Source organism: Artemia franciscana, chromosome 1, assembly GCF_032884065.1.
Source record: "Artemia franciscana chromosome 1, ASM3288406v1, whole genome shotgun sequence".
Taxonomy (NCBI): domain Eukaryota; kingdom Metazoa; phylum Arthropoda; class Branchiopoda; order Anostraca; family Artemiidae; genus Artemia; species Artemia franciscana.
Genome location: NC_088863.1, coordinates 63,168,408 through 63,187,126, shown reverse-complemented (window position 1 = coordinate 63,187,126; position 18,719 = coordinate 63,168,408). Strand labels below are relative to the sequence as shown.

At 34.3% G+C, this 18,719-nt stretch overlaps 1 protein-coding gene and 1 long non-coding RNA gene across 2 annotated transcripts in view; both read right to left on the bottom strand.

The window, feature by feature from the left end:
• The window catches only part of LOC136032646 (protein singed wings 2-like), a 94,466-nt gene extending 92,768 nt beyond the window's left edge, over positions 1 to 1,698 (bottom strand). Inside the window, exon 1 of the mRNA XM_065712949.1 lies at positions 1,594 to 1,698. The gene's annotated coding sequence lies outside the window, so the exon portion shown is untranslated. The remainder of the gene's footprint in view (positions 1 to 1,593) is intronic.
• The window catches only part of LOC136032687 (uncharacterized), a 198,218-nt gene that overhangs the window by 175,652 nt on the left and 3,847 nt on the right, over positions 1 to 18,719 (bottom strand). The window lies entirely within an intron of this gene.

Genomic DNA, 18,719 nt, shown 5'->3' with positions numbered 1-18,719 from the left:
TTTCCAAGTTCATTTTACCCATAGTTCCAAACTGAAATTACGTCATCCATGTAACGTCCCCAAAAGATATGTTTCAAAAAATATGAATTTAATGCCAATTTTCAATATGCTCTGCAAAAATATTCGCCAATAACCCGGAAAGAGGCGCACCCATGGGTAAGCCATTTATTTGTTGGTAGAAAAAATTACGGAATTGGAAATACATTGAATACTTGTTACAAAGTTTAACCAAGGTCATTAAAACGTCGCAATCTAATCCTTTTGAACAGTTTTGAAAAACTGTTCATTTTAGTTTTATTGATTTTATCCTCTCGTTAGTTGTTTTTTTTTATTTGTATTGCTGAGGACGGCCCTTGGACATAGGGCCGCAATATTCATTCGAATTTGTTTCCAACTGTCTTAAAAAATTCCCTATTGTTATTCTTGTTTTTGGTGTTTGTGATGGAAAGGCAGTGTGGTCTTCGTCGTTACTTACTTTTAACAATTACAACTATAAAATACACCACGGATGTTTCACTACCAGATATGATAAACAGCGTTAATCAAAATACATACAAGAATGAATTTGAAAATATTGAACTAAACTTTTCAACCGACAAGTAAAATACTATTCCGAAGCTAACTCTTGGTTCCTACATGTGCGAATATTCGTATGCAAACATGAAAATTCAGCCAAATATGGGAATGTCACAGCTGTGTATAAATGTTGGTTAAAATATATCGGAATTTTCAAAACATCGGAAAAGTTAATGAATCTCAACTTCTCTGATAATTTTGATGAATAGAATGCATCAAATGAATAGGCTGGATAAGAACAAAATAGATGTTGAAAAGTTGATTTTGTCAGTTAGAAATTACAGGAAAGTATACTTTAAAGCTGATATGCATAATAAGAATAGGCTGCTTGCAATGAAAGCATTAGAATAAAGTCTCAGAAGAAGTTGAAGTTGAAGCTAAGATTAGTAAGTCAATTTAAATGGCCATGCCTGACTTGAGAAAATATAGACCAGTTTGTTTCGTTTTGTGCAAAAAACAGCCTGTGTTTTATAGACCGAGGTCCTTATTAGGCGTAACAACTAAATATCTGATCTAGAATTTCGCAGTTTGATTCTAGAAATGGCACTTTTGAGAAGTCAATTTGTTTCTAAAGTAAAATAGAAGTCAAATAAAATATAATAGAATATATCCTCTGATTTGTTATTACGGCTATTTTTCTGGAAAGTCCGCTAGAACGTTTATCTACCCTAATATGACAAGATATAGGCCTTGCTGTAGACTATTTTGAAAAGCTGAATGAATATGCTGGTTTTTTTTTAATCAGACGCAAATACATTGTCTAGTGTAACCCTTTATAATAATTATTGCGTTAACATGCAATTTTTATGTCTTTTTTTAATACGATATTTCGCCATAAGAGTAACTGAGTTGCATTATCCTCGAAATATCGTTTTTGTTGCCAGAAAAGAAAGTTATACAGAGTTGAGGAAAATTAAGTATCGTCATAAATGCAGAACAATTCATTAAGTCGACGCCAGAAAAAATGTATTGATACTACTTTGGGTAGTTGATAAGAAGCATTAACTGATCTTTTACCGAGTCACTATTCGTCAAAATGGGATCATCTGTTTGTCTGATATTAGAATTTAGAAGAGTGCTGGATACCAAAGAGAGTAGTTTTAATTGTACTCGTTAATTCAGCTTTTATTTATGCGTTGTCATTCGATTGGAATGTTCTTCTCTTCTCCTAAATTTACGACCAATTTAATATATACTTTTGGGCGTCGTTTCATCCTGTTTCTAAGTTTTCGAAATGTATTGGAGTGGGGGTGCCTGTCCACGAAAATATAGTGAGGGGGACAAGGGTTTTGTTCATGAAGAGAAATACAAAAAATTGTTTTTCAAGTCTGTGGGAGGTGGCAATTTTGTTTTTTAGTTTTATCTAGGAAGAAAACTAATCAAGCATTGTCTAAAATATTGTGGTAGGTAGTTTCATCCCTATCCCATACAACTTGTATCCCTTTGGGAGATGATAACGCTATCTAGAAAATCATAAATAAATTCTAAGACCTGTCTTTGTTCTTTTGGATTTTGTATAGGTTCTAGCGATGTTGCCAAGGTCAATTGTTTTTTCTTGAAAAATAAATGAGCTTATTTATGGATAATAATAATGAACCTTTACAGTGAGTTTCATGTGTGTAATTATTATACTTGGTCTTTTAACACAGTGAATTCCCTCTGGAGGCTCATTTACAATGTCCCGTACCCCTTTGGCAATTTTTCAGTCTACTTGCACCACAGATTAGTTCAAATGAGTGACAAGACCTCGTGTAATGTTTAAACGCATGAAACCCACTATAAGAGAACATTATTAGCATCCAAAAATAAGCTCATTTTTATAAAATCCAAAAGAACAAAAACAGGTCTTAGAATTCATTCATGATGTCCTATATAGTTTTATCCTAAATAGACAATTCATTCGAGATGAAAATGGTAAAGAGAGTGCTAAAAAAGAATGGAATATTGATATTTTGAATTTATTTATAAATATGAAAAAACAAGTGAAGTTTGAGCTATCCCAGAGCATATATTTAAAGAAGAAGAACACGATAACAATCCAAGCATTCAATGGACCGGAGAAAATTCCCTTATATTTAATATTTCAGTAAATTCAATTGGAACTGATATTGGACTAATTTAGACTCTGTTGTTAGAGATCTAAAAAATAGAATTAGAGATAGAAATATTTATAGAGGTTAATTTCCAACACGCGTAACATTATTCTCAGAAGGATAAAGAGGAACTCGAACCTATCCACTATCTTAGCTATTCTTGGATTTTTAATAAAATAGTGACATTGAACAAAGCCATTTGAATAGTAATCTCAGGAATATACACAAATTAGTAATAGAGAATATACCCAGATTAGGTTTACAGTTTGAAAGAGTCAACGGAATTGGTAATTGAATGTTAAGATTACCAAATTATGTGGGAGGTACTTATAAAGAAATGTCTGAAATTGTAAAAAAAAAATGAAAAGCTTGCATTAATATAAAAAGTAATGATGGCAAATGCTTTCTTTCGTCAATTCTTTTTTATTTTCACCCAGCAAAAGACATCTATATATATAGACTATCAGAAGAAAGACCCTATCAAAATGAATTCGAAATTAAAAGGTTTACTATTTTTCCAATTGATATTCAAGATATTTATGAATTTGAAAACGAATATATTATTAAAATCTGTTGATTTTAAATAATTGAAAATAAGGTGGTTAGAACTCATATTCGTAAAACTAAGACCAATGAAAAAACTGCTTCACATGTGGTTGATTTACTCTACTTTAATAATCATTATGTTTTAATTAAAGATTTAAGTAGACTATTGAGTACCCAAATTACTAAATATAAATCAAAAATTTATCTTTCCATCTACAGTGGAAAACATTTAACAGAAATCAAGAGTTTGAAAAAACATTCTAAAAAGGATTACTGTAAAGATCCTGAAATCATTATACCAAAACCAGTAAAATATAGCTAAACAAATGAAAGTACCTTGCTGTATTGTAGCTGATTTTGAATTGTATAATGAACAATTTAATCAAAAGAAAGGTAAAAAGACATTTAAGATAGTAGAGTAAAAGCGATTTACTTATGGATTCCAAGTATGTTAATCTCTTGATAAAACACAAAATAAATATTACGAATAATTTGGTGAAGATGCTAGCGAGCATTTTGTAACTACCATAACAGAAATGTTTATAGAAATAGCCAATGAGTAGGAAAATAGACAAAGAGATTATGGTTAAACACAAGAGCAAGTAAGTGAAAAATGGAACAATATAACTATTAAATGCTGTTATATTTGTGAAAAGAAAATAGTAGATAATAATTTTCATTTAGATCAAAACGATGTGACTGTTAATCTGCATTTACTATGTTACCCCTTGCTTCTTTATGTTTTGGGAAAGTTCTAATTCAAATGCTTGAAAAATATCTAAGAATAGCGGAAAGAAAAGCTAAATATGAAACAACTTATTCAGAGCTGCCTGCTAAATATAAATTTGGTGAATTGGCTAAAGAAAGAAATAATTAAATAAAAAAATTAATACGCGAAAAATGACGGTTTTCTAATTAAACGAAAAAATTAAAACACAAAATATAACAGTTTTCTCCTGGTGAAAAATATATGAAACAATTGAAACTGAATGGTAATGAATATTGCGTAAAGTTTGTAAGGTTTGACACATAAATAAAACTTTTCTTACTTTCTGCACTATATTCTACAAAACCTTAAGAATACAAACCATCTTTTCCTAGAATGCTAAGGCACACTATCAAAACGAATAAGCCGTTACTATTTCTGACACGTATTTGAATTTCTTCCCAGAATTCTTTCACCGAGTCACAGAATTCTGGGAAGAAAGCCAAAGATTATGAAAATAAAAATTATTTCTGATTCAGAAATTTTGTTTAACAAAATTATTTACTAATAAATGGAGAAACATTTAAGCCAAATGAAAATAGAAAATAAATATAATCGAACTGTTAGGAAAGAAGATTTAGACATAGGAATGGAGTACACAATTAAGCAATGAAATGTGTTACAAATAGATATGGACAGAAAATTGTTGTCGTTATGGATTTTAAAGTCGAAATGGTTGATCTATTTTTAGTTTAAAGAAAAACAAGAAAAAGGTTTATCGAGGAAGTTTTAAATAGTGTGGAAATGCTAGTAATGCTTTCTTGGTACCTAAATTTATGTTTAGTGTTTCAGATTTATCTGCTTTTGCTCTGTTACCCTTTCCTTCTCTTTAAGTTGTGGGAAAGTTTTAATTAAATACTTGAAAAATTTCAAAGAATAGCAGAAAAAAGTCTTAATATAAAACTGCTTATTCAGAATCGCTTGCTATGTATAAAATTCGTGAATTGACTAATGAAGAAATAATTAAACGAAAAAATGAAGACACAAAACATAACAGTTTTCTCCTTGTGAAAAATATATGAAACAAGTGAAATTAAATGGTAATGAATTATATTCTCCAAAATTTTTCAATACAAACCATCTTTCTAAGAGTTCTTAGAAGAAAGCCAAAGGTTATTAAAAGAAATATTATTTCTGCTTAGAAAATTTATTTAATGAAATTATTTACTAATAAACGAGAAACTCTTAAGCGAAATGAAAATGAAAAATAAATATAATCGAACTATTAGGAAAGAAGATTTAGATATTAAAATGGAATACACGATTAAATCCATGCACCTAAGAGTTGTGATTCTAAAGCATCTGATCTTGAAAAGAAATTTAAAAAATAAGATGAATGTGTGATTTTAAAAGGTATTGAAAGAAAAAATAAAGATAACATAATTTATTCGGATATCGATTTAACAATTAAATATCAGATCAAACAAGTAGTATAGGTAATGTATTATATATTAATAATAACACTATATTTAGTAAATCTAATAACCTGTGCTATTTCACAAAATAAAATTTTTATAAAATCATATCCATTTCTTACTTTTTCAAGGATTTTTATTTTGACGCAAAACTGTTTTAATGATAAAATTTATAATGGGAAATTCTTGAAAATTTAGATTTTTCAGTGGAAAATGGTATAAATTGGGTAGGAAACTGGAGTAAATTAAATGGAATTGACAAGTGGGCCAGAAGCCTCATTTTCTGTACATTGAAAATAGGGTTAATTGCAATACTTTGAAAATGAGGTATATTGAAATACATTGAAATTGGGGTAAATTGATGGGGTGATTTAATTGAGGCTAGAACTTGTGTTCACATTGTAAAAAAGTGTAAAAATGAGACCAAATTTGATTTGGACGTGTTATCATTTTGAACATACGGTTGGAAAACGTTCAAAATCTGCTATATTTCCTGTTATAATAATTTAAAATTAACTGAAAATGATGTAAATTGAATAGATGAAATTGGTTTCTCAGAAGTCCCATTTCCTCTACTACTGGCTTGAGTCTGCTACTGAAAATCTATTTTTAGGTTGTGTTGCTAGTAAAGTGTGGTTTTATTGAAAAATATCGGCATTGAAACGTGATGATTGAAGACTTGTGAAAATTTATTTTCAAACTTAAACTACCTTTAAAGAAAGCTATTTTTTGAATCTGACAAAGGTTTTAGATTACATGCATGCACTAATATTCTCAAACGTGGCTAAAGAATGTTTTTATACATACACTAAATTCCTAAGGCCGTGGCAATTAAAACATTGCAGGTTAAATATAAGGCTGATATTATTGATTCTCCATGAATTTTTGTTTTATTTGATTTAATTGATGTCAGCTGCTTTTTGTTAAAAATACATTTATTATTTAAAATCAATCATCTTTTGTGAAAAAATTTGAATTGTTTTTCTTTTTACATGTTGCATAAAATGTAAAGGAATGCCTGGCCCTGTCATTTCATAGATTTAACTAAAAGTCTTTGATGCATTTTATATCAAAATACATCTGACACGTTTTAATATTTTTTTTGAGAAGACATAGGACACCATTAAAGTTTTGCATTTGCTGTGCTAAAAAACTGTCTTAAAAAGTGCCAAGTTTAGAGAATTATTTTAATATTCTTCTTGCTGATCAGTATAATTGTTTTTAAAATTCCTTCTGTTTAAAGCATTTTAGAGAGATTCTAAGCCAACCAAGGGTATATTGTTGTCACAAAGGATTTTGCTCAAGTGAGCTGGTGAAAATCAAATAGAACATATAATTTTCTTTTTTTATTATTTCAAAACTAGAATATCACAAAACTGAGCATTCATATTGCTAATTGTATCTTAAGCAAATACAATCCCTGATGGAAGTTTTGTTGATACCTGTCTCAAAATTAATTTGTCTAAATAAAATACATATTGCTTATGGGACAGCATGAAAATAAGGGGATTTCAGGTTTAGAGTGTTTGAGAAAAGCTTCCCATGTTAGTCCTGGTGCTGAGAGGAAGTAGTTTATAATTATTTAAACATGCACTTCTAAGATTTTCAACTAAATCTAGCAAAATTAAAAGATCAATTTTTAGATATAATTTAGTGCAATCTAACAGTTTCACATTTAAATTATTTCAAAATATATTTCGCTCTTATATATTCTTCCCCATTAACATTTTCCCCTTTAAATCTAGAATAAAGCTTGTCTGTAGAAGGTAATTTTTTATCTTTTATTTTTTTTTAACTATCAACATATTCATAGGGACAAATCCCTTTCTTGATTATTCTTTTAAAGTCTTCAGTATTTTGAAATACATCAGAAGTATACTTATTTCTTAAATGATTCCATTTACTTTAGATTCACATTTAGCTAAATTTTCAGAAGGCCTATCTAACGATCAAACCATAAAACGGAGTGAATCTATGAAACACATTTTGTATAGGGTTTCATTAACACTTATTGTTTTATGGCTTCATCGTTAGAAAGGTTTTCTGAAAATTTCGAAAAATTTCAATGTAAAGTAAATAGCAATTGTTTAAGAAATAATTTTAAATATACGTTTGATGTATTTCTGAATATTTCACAGAAAAAGAAAGAAAACTCACTTCCAGCAACCCAATAGTGACAAAGAAAAAAGCAGGAGAAAAAATATGATATATCAGAGGATTAATCTATGCAACAAATATATTTTTAATCTTGTTTAAGAAGGGGTATTGTTATTTTTTGCGGAAGATTTTGACAATGGCAATTCAAGCAATGTACTTTTTGATTTGCTACAATATCATTTTTGAATTCCATGGAATTAAATGATGAAGCTTTTCAAATGCCACTTAGTTCAAATGCGGGGTTTTGTCTTATGTACTGGGAAAAGGAAGTGAGGGAATTAGAAGGGTGTTATGAACTTTAATATTAGTGGCAAAGCTGGCAAAAGTAGCAGATCCTACACAAAATTTGTCATCAACCGTCATCAACCCAAATACCTGTTCAAACTACACTACTCTACTTCGCAATAGTTCATTGCTGACAAATTTTAGCAACATCCGAGCACCAGTACTTAATCTATGGCTTTTTGATGTGTGTCTATTGTTTATGTGTGTCTATTGTGCATTACCTATGTCGAGGGTTAAGAGTTTAAAGAGAAAATTTTATAGATAATTGAGGGAAAATTTGAGCTGAATCAATGAATTTACTGTGAATAGAGGCTGTCAAAATGGCGTATCGATAAAATGACCTAGGATGTTAAGTTGAAACTCTCAAGGAATAATTTGAAGGATAATGCTTTTGAATTCTTTTGTGTCTGGCTTTATACATTTTAGCATAAATAAAAAGATATAAATTAAGACTATCAATAAAATGTTTCAATTAAGTAGAGATAAAACTTTACGTAGATATATTTTGCTACTATTCATCGGTGGCGAAACCTTCTTCGAGTCCACATCAGTCTCATTGTCACTTGATGATGATTAGCTTATTTGCAAGATATAAGGGGTCAATGGCTATACCAAAGCGGTTACACTCTTCTATGACGGCTAAACAAGTTTATGATACTTCTGTATAGCAATCTGTCATAGTGAGCTGTATAAAATATCTCCTATATTTAATTATTATTTCAATCCATTTTATTTGTATGGAAGGGCAAGGTCTGTAATAACAAAGCTATGAATAGATTGCAAGGTTTGCCTATTTACCTGGGGTTAGAAAGTTTTGGCTATTCACTTGGCAGTATTAGGTTCAAATCCCACATCAGCAGTATTTTCCCGAATATTATATGTAATCAGAATTTATTGGGAGACTAGAGATAAACACGCACTTTCTATTCCAGATTTAGATGTATTTTATATTCATATTTTAAGCAGATTAATTATATATTAATTACATTTTAATCTCCTACTTCTCTCAAAGGTTACTCGATATCCAAAGATCACGGGACTCAGTGATTCTGGTGTGAATATGGAAAATGGGTCAACGAATTATCCGATGCGAATTCCTCTTTCCTTAATGAATTGTTATTAGTTCTATTTAAAGTATATTGTCATCCGTTGATGAAGATTCCTTAGGTTTTGTTTATTTTTTATTTCTAAATATATGGTTCCAGGCATTTTTAAGTATCATATATGCTGTTCTATTACCTTGTTCCATTACGACTCAGTTATTGCCTGTTGTATCTTAGAGACACTTGGGGAAAATGTACCCGTGAAGAATCTCCCGAATCAAAGTAAATAGGTAATCAAGGCTGTTCTTCGAGTAGTCCATCCTCGTTGCGTCAACCTTAAGATAACTGGACCGAGTTGTGTGCCATCGTGTGCCTGACGAGGATGACCTGCTTTCCTTTTAGCCCTAGACGGTAGGCCGAAAATGACAATCTTTGGCAATCTGCCATCCTTCATCCTCAGAACGTGCCCTAGTTATTTCGAGCTTTCTCTCATTGTAGTCCTAGAAAGCGGGATTGAAACACATTTTTCGAATAGCCTACTGTTAGAATTACGGTCAATCAGCCGGGTACACAGAATAGTGTTCTGGCAATTTTTCTGTAAAGCATTTAATTTTTTCTTCGTCCGCTTTTTGGAGCGCTCATGCTTAAGAGCCGTATTTGACCACTGTCATCACTGTAACGTTCCAATATTCTAATCTTGGTTTGCAGACTTATCTTCGTATTCTTCCAAATTTTTCTTTTAACTGTGACAAATCACCCTGGGCCTTGGCTATTCTACTTTTAAAATCTTCACTGTTCCCATTGTCTTTACTAATAATACTACCAAGGTAAGTGAAGCTGCCCACCATATCAATCTTTTCGTTACCCAACGTCATCTTAGTAACTTAGTCTTCTTAACATTAATTTTTAAACCTATTCTAGCACCCTGAACTCGCAAAACCTCTGAAAGTTCATTCATTTTGCTCACTCTTTCATCTAGGATGCTTAATTCATGAGCATAATTTAAGTCTAGGAAAGTTTTTCTTCCCCATTGGATCTGTGGTCTCACATTGCCTTTCCTGTGCTCTTTAAAACAAAGTCCATCAAAATGACTTATATTAAGGGAGATAAAAACACCCCCCTGCTTAACTCCTGATTTAATACAATATCAGCAACTAGCCTCATTTCCTAACTTAACCGCAGACAGTATTATTCTCGTACATAACACTATTTCTCTTTAATGTATTTTTCTAGTATACTAAATAAGGATAAAACCTTTGCTAATTCTTCAATCAACATAATCGAACGCTTTCTAATCTATCTATATATATAAAAATAAGTTGTCTGTCTGTGTGTCTGTCTGTGGATCAGGTGACGTCATGTTTCTGTGTTGACTGACGTCATGAAATTAGTTGTCGTCATTTTTGCTTTGACGGTGACGTCATTCAAGATATTTAAGACATATGTTCACGTAGAAATCTATTAATGTTTAAGTTTACAATGACTGATGAACTTACCATGGCAAAAGCCGATGAAGATGCTCAAAGAGTCTATGCCAAAAAACTTGCTGCTGATAGAGAAAGTCAGAAAAGAAAGCGTGCGGAGGAACTACCAGAGCAACGCGAAAGCAGACTTGCTGCTAAAAGAGAAAGTGAAAAAAGAAGGCGTGCCGAGGAATCAAAAGAACAGCAAGGAAACAGGCTTGAGGCTGATAGAGAAAGAAAGAACAGAAAGCGTGCCGAGGAATCAAAAGAACAGCAAGGAAACAGGCTTGAGGCTGATAGAGAAAGAAAGAACAGAAAGCGTGCCGAGGAACTACCAGAGCAACGCGGAAGCAGACTTGCTGCTAAAAGAGAAAGTGAAAAAAGAAGACGTGCCGAGGAATTACAAGAACAGCAAGAAATCAGGCTTGCTGCTGATAGAGAAAGTAAGAAAAGAAAGCCTGCCGAGGAATCACAAGAACAGCAAGAAATCAGGCTTGCTGCTGATAGAGAAAGTAATAAAAGAAGGCGTGCCGAGGAATCAGAGCAACCTGAAAGTTATCGCCTGGCATTCAGGTACAACCCAGTCGATGATTATAGCTTGAGTAGATGTGTTCAAATCGGGACAATGTCTAAAATTTGTCCCTATTGCAAGGCCTTGAAATTCAATGGTGAAACAATGGGAATGTTTTGCGCCTCAGGAAAAGTTAAACTTCCTCTATTGGCTGCACCACCAGAGCCATTGAAGACTTTCCTTACTGGAACTACGTCAGAATCTAAGCGTTTTTTGTCAAACTCAGAAAATACAACTCATGTTTCCAAATGTCGTCGTTTGGAGCCCAAATCGAAAATCCAGATCAATTTATGTCTACTTTCAAAGTAAAAGGGCAAATTTATCATAGAGCAGGGTCCCTTCTACCATTCTCAGGCGAGAATCATAAATTTTTACAATTGTACTTCATCAGTGATAGAAATTCTGAATTGAATGCACGTTGCGAAATTTCTCCCAACGTTGAAAGGACAATCGTTTCCCAATTGCAACATCTTTTCCACGAAAATAATAATTTAGTGCGTCTTTTCAAAACAGCCATCGATTTGATGCCTACTGATACGCATAAAATTGTTATTTCCGCTGACAAAACGCCTCCTGGCCAACATGTGCGTAGATACAATGCTCCAACTATCGACGAAGTGGCAATCGTTATGGTCGGTGATCAGTTTTTACCTCGAGATATTATTCTTCATAAGCGAAACGCTCAGTTGTTAAGAAATGCTGAAACTCATCGATGCTACGATGCCCTACAATATCCTATCATTTTTTGGGATGGAGCCGACGGCTATCACTTTAATATTAAATTGATGAATCCAGCCACTAACAAAGAAATGAATAAGAAATGCAGTGCAATGCATTATTATTCCTATAGACTAATGATTCGGCAGGATGAAGAAAATTATATTTTAAAATGCCGTGAATTGTTTCACCAATTCGTCGTTGATATGTATGCTAAAATTGAATCAGAACGTTTGCTATCTATCCGCCTGAATCAGACCAAGCTCCGCTCTGAACAATACATTCATAAGCGAGATGCAGTTATAAATGACGGTAATACCACAAACGTTGGAAGATTAACAATTTTACCTTCGTCATATGCTGGCAGTCCCCGTCATATGCATGAATATGCTCAAGATGCTATTGCGTATGTTCGTCTCTATGGTCGTCCAGATTTATTTATTACATTTACATGTAATCAATCTTGGGACGAGATACTGCAGCTTTTACTTCAAGGACAATCGGCGGTTCATAGGCATGACATTACGGCCCGTGTCTTCCGGCAAAAGTTGAAATCACTGATAAACTACATTGTAAAACTTGAAGTGTTTGGGTCAGTGCGATGCTGGATGTACTCAGTGGAATGGCAAAAACGAGGTTTGCCACACGCACATATACTAATCTGGCTACATAAAAAAATTACTTCGAACGGAATTGATGATGTGATTTCCGCTGAAATACCTGATAAAAATGTCGATAAGGGGTTACATGATATTATTGTAAAAATATGATACATGGACCTTGCGGTGCACTGAACGAAAATTCACCATGCATGGCCAAAGGAAGGTGCACAAAGCAATATCCTCGACTTTTAGTATCAAACACAATTACTGGCAATGGTGGTTACCCACAATATAGAAGAAGATCTACTGAAGATGGCGGTAAAACAGCAATAATAAAGAAGCGTAACGGTACCACCATCGAAGTAGATAACCAGTGGGTTGTTCCATATTCCCCATTATTATCAAAAACATTTAATGCACACATAAACGTTGAATACTGTAACTCCGTAAAGGCAATCAAATACATATGTAAATACGTCAACAAAGGCAGTGACATGGCAGTTTTTGGCTTGCAGCCCGAAATCAAAGATTTCGATGAAATCATACAATATCAGGCTGGAAGAAACATCAGCAGTAATGAAGCTGTTTGGCAAATTCTTTCATTTCCGATACATGAACGTAGTCCAGCTGTTGTTCACTTAGCGGTACAATTACAGAATGGTCAACGTGTTTATTTCACGGAAACCAACGTGCAACAAAGAGTCCTGAATCCACCGGATACAACATTAACAGCTTTTTTTTCGCTTTGCAAAAATGATTCTTTTGCAAAAAAACTGCTGCATACTGAAGTGCTTTCGTATTACACGTGGAATACTAAAAATAAAGTATTTGAACGTCGAAAACAGGGTAAGTCAGTCGACGGCCAACCTACCATCTTCAAAGATACCACGATAGGAAGACTCTACACCGTTCACCCAATCAACATGAATGCTTCTTTCTACGCCTGCTTTTGGTGAATGTACCCGGTCCGACATCCTTTGAGTATTTGAGGACTGTAAATGGTACTGTACATGACACTTACCGTAGTGCATGCCAAGCTCTGAATTTATTGGAGAATGACCAACACTGGGATAACTGCATCAATGACGCGTGCGAAACGTCAACCCCAAGTTAAATTCGTGCATTGTTTGGCATCATTTTAACAACTTGCTCTCCATCAGCTCCTACAGAGTTATGGGAAAAATATAAGTAAAAAATGTCCGAAGATATACTCCATCGAAAACATTTAGAGACGTCAGATATGACTTTTGATTTTACATCAGAAATTTATAATTACACTTTAGTTGTTATAGAAGATTTGTGCGTACGTTTGGCAAACAAACCTCTTCAGGATTTGGAAATGCCTTCACCTAACCGTATCGCTGCTGTTTCGACATGTGTAGAATTGGATCGTGAACAAAGTTACAGTACGAGTGATCTATTGTCGTATGTACAAATAACATTTCCAAGTTAACGTCGGAACAAAAAGACATTTATGATACGATAATGCATTGTGTCGATAACAACGTTGGAGAAATTTTCTTTTGGATGCACCAGGAGGTACTGGTAAAACGTTTGTGATAAAACTGATTCTGGCATCAATTCGATCAAAAAATGATATAGCGTTGGCAATTGCGTCGTCCGGAATAGCCGCAACATTGCTGCCTGGTGGAAGAACTGCTCATTCAGCTTTGAAATTGCCTCTGAACTTGCATTCTACAGAAACTCCCACGTGCAATATTTCCAAATCATCTGGGATGGGTAAAGTATTGCAGCAATGCAAACTTATTATTTGGGATGAGTGCACAATGGCACACAAAAAATCGCTCGAGGCTCTGGATCAATGCTTGAAAGATTTGCGAGGGAAGTCGAAACCCTTTGGCAGCACATTAATATTGCTTGCGGGAGATTTCAGGCAAACATTACCTATAATACCTAGATCAACTCCTGCGGACGAAATGAATGCTTGCCTGAAAAATTCTAATTTATGGGCACACGTAAAAACATTAAAATTAACTACAAATATGCGTGTCCGATTGCAAAACGATGACTCTGGTCAAACATTTTCAGATCAATTGCTGGCAATGGGAAATGGAAAGTTCCAGTAGACTCAATTTCAGGACGTATACAACTACCTGCTGATTTCTGTAATTTAGTGACGTCCAAAAATGAATTGATTGAAAAAGTATTTCCGAATATTCTAAAAAATTATAAAAATAATAAATGGCTAAGTGAAAGAGCGATTCTCGCACCCAAAAATATAGACGTCCACGAAATCAACAATAATGTTTTGACCAAGATTCGAGACCAGGCAGTCCTTTACAAGTCAGTCGACACAGTTTTGGAACCAAATGAAGCGGTTAATTATCCATCTGAATTTTTAAATTCCATAGATCTTTCAGGGTTTCCACCACACGTGCTACAACTAAAAATAGGCGTACCAATAATACTTTTAAGAAATATAAACCCACCAAAGCTTTGCAATGGCACGCGACTTGCCGCAAAAAAAAACAATGGAAAACCTAATAGAGGCCACAATCTTGACAGGGCCTTTTGAGGGTGAGGCTGTTCTTATTCCTCGCATTCCCATGATTCCAACGGATATGCCTTTTCAATTTAAAAGATTGCAATTCCCAATTCGATTAGCATTTGCAATCACCATTAACAAAGCTCAAGGTCAATCATTAGAAAAATGTGGTATAGATCTTAATACTGATTGTTTTTCCCATGGACAATTGTACGTTGCATGTTCGAGGGTCGGTAAACCTGACAATCTATTTATATGCAGCGACAATTGGACAGCGAAGAATGTTGTATATTCGCAAATTTTACGCAGTTAATTTGTATTTTGGAACCAAATGAAGCGGTTAATTATCCATCTGAATTTTTAAATTCCATAGATCCTTCAGGGTTTCCACCACACGTGCTACAACTAAAAATAGGCGTACCAATAATACTTTTAAGAAATATCAACCCACCAAAGCTTTGCAATGGCACGCGACTTGCCGTAAAAAAAACAATGGAAAACCTAATAGAGGCCACAATCTTGACAGGGCCTTATGAGGGTGGTATATTCACAAGTTTTACGTAGTTAATTTGTATTGTATCTATCTATCTATCTATCTATATAAAAACGAGTTGTGTGTATGCATGTTTGTTTGTTTGTAAAAAGAGCGTTTGCATATGACGTCATTATTAGTACATACGGCTTTGTATATGGACAGACAATGGGAAAGCCAAGAATGTTGTATATTCGCAATTTTGACGTAGTTTGAAACACATATATAAATCTATCTATATTCACAGGTGGGACACAGGGACACAACTACAATGGCGCGTAACTAATATGGCGCGTAACGACTTACGTGCGCTGGGGGGCTTGGGGGGCGCGAAGCGCCCCACCAACTAGGTGTTGGGGTGGCGCGAAGCGCCACCCCAACAGCTAGTAATCTATAAAACTGAGGACCAAAGGTGTTTGACAACTACTGTAGTTCTCAATAATTAACCTAATAGTTAAGGTTGTGGTCGACACATCCTTTACCTTTTTCAAAACCACACTGTTTTTTTCTTAAAACTTCACAATGTCTCTCAGTCTAGAGAGTATCACATTACCTCGTAATTTGCTTCCTACACAGGCCAGACTAATGCCTCGATAATTACGACACTCACTCTGATCATTTTTCTTATACAGTGGTTTATTAAAGTTTTCCTAAAATCCTTATGTACTTTCCATTTTCCAAAAATCTTGTTCATAATCTTCAGTAACTTGTTTCTAAGCTCAGAATCATTATATTTAAGAAACTCATTTACCACATTATCCGGACCTGGAGCCTTATTTTTTTTTATTCCTTTTAGTACCGTCGCTAATTCTTCCTCACTGAACAAATCTTCTTTCACGCCCAAGATATCAGAAACTTTTTAATTTTGCTCTATATCTATTCCTACAACAGTATCCTTGTTTAGCATATTCTCAAAAAATTTTTCCCCTCTCTATTTAACTCTTTCATTATCACTACTTGTGACCCTGTTTCTATCTTTGACTGAGACAAGTCGGTATTGATATCTATCTCTCAATTATTAACATGCCGGCGCAACATTTTACTATTTTGTCGTCTAGCTGCATCTTCCAGATCCTGGGTAATTTTTTTCAGTGGCCTCCACTTCACACCACCTTAGTTAATACTTTAATGCTTTCTCCACGTCTTTACAATCCTGTTATTTTTTGTATGATCTATCACTCAGATAATACAAACCCCTTCTCCTCTCTACTAAACATAGGGTATTTTCACTAATATTCTTGCTGCAGTCTTAACTTTCTATCCTAAGACGCCATCAACAGCTCCACAAATTATTTTTATAAGATTATTCCAACCATCTACAACGTTGTCAAATTTTAAACTATCGAATTTAGTATTCAACTGTTCCTCGAAAGTTTCTCTCAAATTACCAACATCATAATTTCCCGAGAGTTCGTTACCCTTCTGAAATTCCAGCTTTAAATTAATCCTAGACACTACTATACCATGGTAATCTTTACTTTTAACATCAATAACATCACTCCTAGCAAGAGTGCTAATCAATAACGAGATGCCCTACTATCTTGTATTAATCCTATCACTCTTTGGTTTACTTAGACATAATCAATAAGGTTTGCTATCGTACCATCACGTGAATGCCATATCAACTTATGGATTATTTTATAACCAAACACAATACTGGTTACAACTATAATGATATACCTACAAAATTGCAAAAGTCTGTAGCCATGACTGTTTTCTTTTCATGCGCCTAATTTTCCAGGGCTTGGATACCATTTATTCCTATTTCTACCGACTTGGGTGTTGAAATGTCCTAGTAAAAACACTATATTTCTACCTTGGACCCTGTCTGTTTGCTCCTGTAACTGTAATTAAAATTCATCTGCGTCACTAGTATTTTGGTCAGTTGGTTCAACCGGGGCATATACTACTATAACTGAAACAGAAAATTTTTTAGTCATAAAATGAGCAGTTAGTATTCTATTATTAACACCTTCCAAGCCTAAAAAGGAATTAGCAGCTTATTCATCATTAGCCCTACTCTCTGTCTATTTATCCAATTATCCCACTATTCTATATCACCTATTTCCATGCTTCTTACTCCTGGGATATGAGTTTCTGAAACTCATAATAAGTCCAGTTTAAATTGTATTAGTTCATCATTCAAAATGTCGATACAGTGAAGAACAGGGATTCGCAAATCTTCTCAAAACTACATCCAAGCGCTTAAGCTGGCCTAGGCCAGATAGCGAGAAGTCCCTGGATCTCCAGTATGAAAGGAGATTTTGCGCAATCCTGGGCCCACTTTGGCCACAACATGTATTTCAGCACTTGGCGATGGGTTTTCTATCAACAAGAGTCGAAATGCTGCACAGACAGTCCCTAATTTATTTTTTTCAACCTATTATATATTCACGCCTAAAAATATTATGCAACTAAGGGCAGGCAAACCATAGTAAATAAATTAGCTAGGAGGAGATTTTAAGATGAATACACCTGTCAATAAAGACCAATCCCAGAAGAATTATCCACTATTCAGAATCCCGTGTGAATGCTGTGTCATTTACTAGGCTATAAGTTCCTCGAGGGGCGCCACTCCTCAAGTGGGAATAGAGTTGAACGCAAGGCCTCTAGTCTTGCAGGTACCCTGAAAGTGTAAAGACAGCCCTTTGCAGAGGCAATTGTCCATGGATCTGGATCTTATGCCCTACCGCACTTGTCCTCCTATAGAGGATCCTCCTACGATGGTGTTCTGCATCACCATGCAATTTAGCCCATTACTGGGAAAAGGTTTGTAACTCAAGGGACGTGTGGACACGTTGATGGATCCTGTTGAGTCAAATTTTCAGGGGGCTTCTTCTTCCTCCACCTGTATTTATGACCCCGGGCGAGGGTGCCTAAGTTTCTATTATGGACCCTAATTGAAAAGGGCACCCTTGGTCCAAGCCTTTTATGGAGGTACCCTATATATCTATAAGGTGTCCCCTTATCGCCACCTGGGAGAACACTCAGTGGCTTTAGGGGAGACCCCTAAAGAGCAATAGACTCAATCAGTTTTTTGTAAACCTAAATAAATAACCTGCTTAGAAGACCGTTTTCAGGTTTCTGTTATCCTTAAGTACATGAATTAACAACCTTCTGTAGGGCTTTCTCGTTTTGTGCCTGTCATGGCCCAATCGACATGATAAACACGATGGCACATAACTCGGTCCAGTTATCTTAAGGCTGACGCACCGAGGATGGAGTACTCGAAGAACAGCCTTGATTACCTATTTACTTTGATTCGGGAGATTCTCCACGGGTACATTTTTCCCAAGTGTCTCTAAGATACAACAGGCAATAACTGAGTCGTAATGGAACAAGGTAATAGAACAGGATATATAATACTTAAAAATGCCTGGAACCATGTATTTAGAAATAAAAAATAAACAAAACCTAAGGAATCTTCATCAACGGATGACAATATAC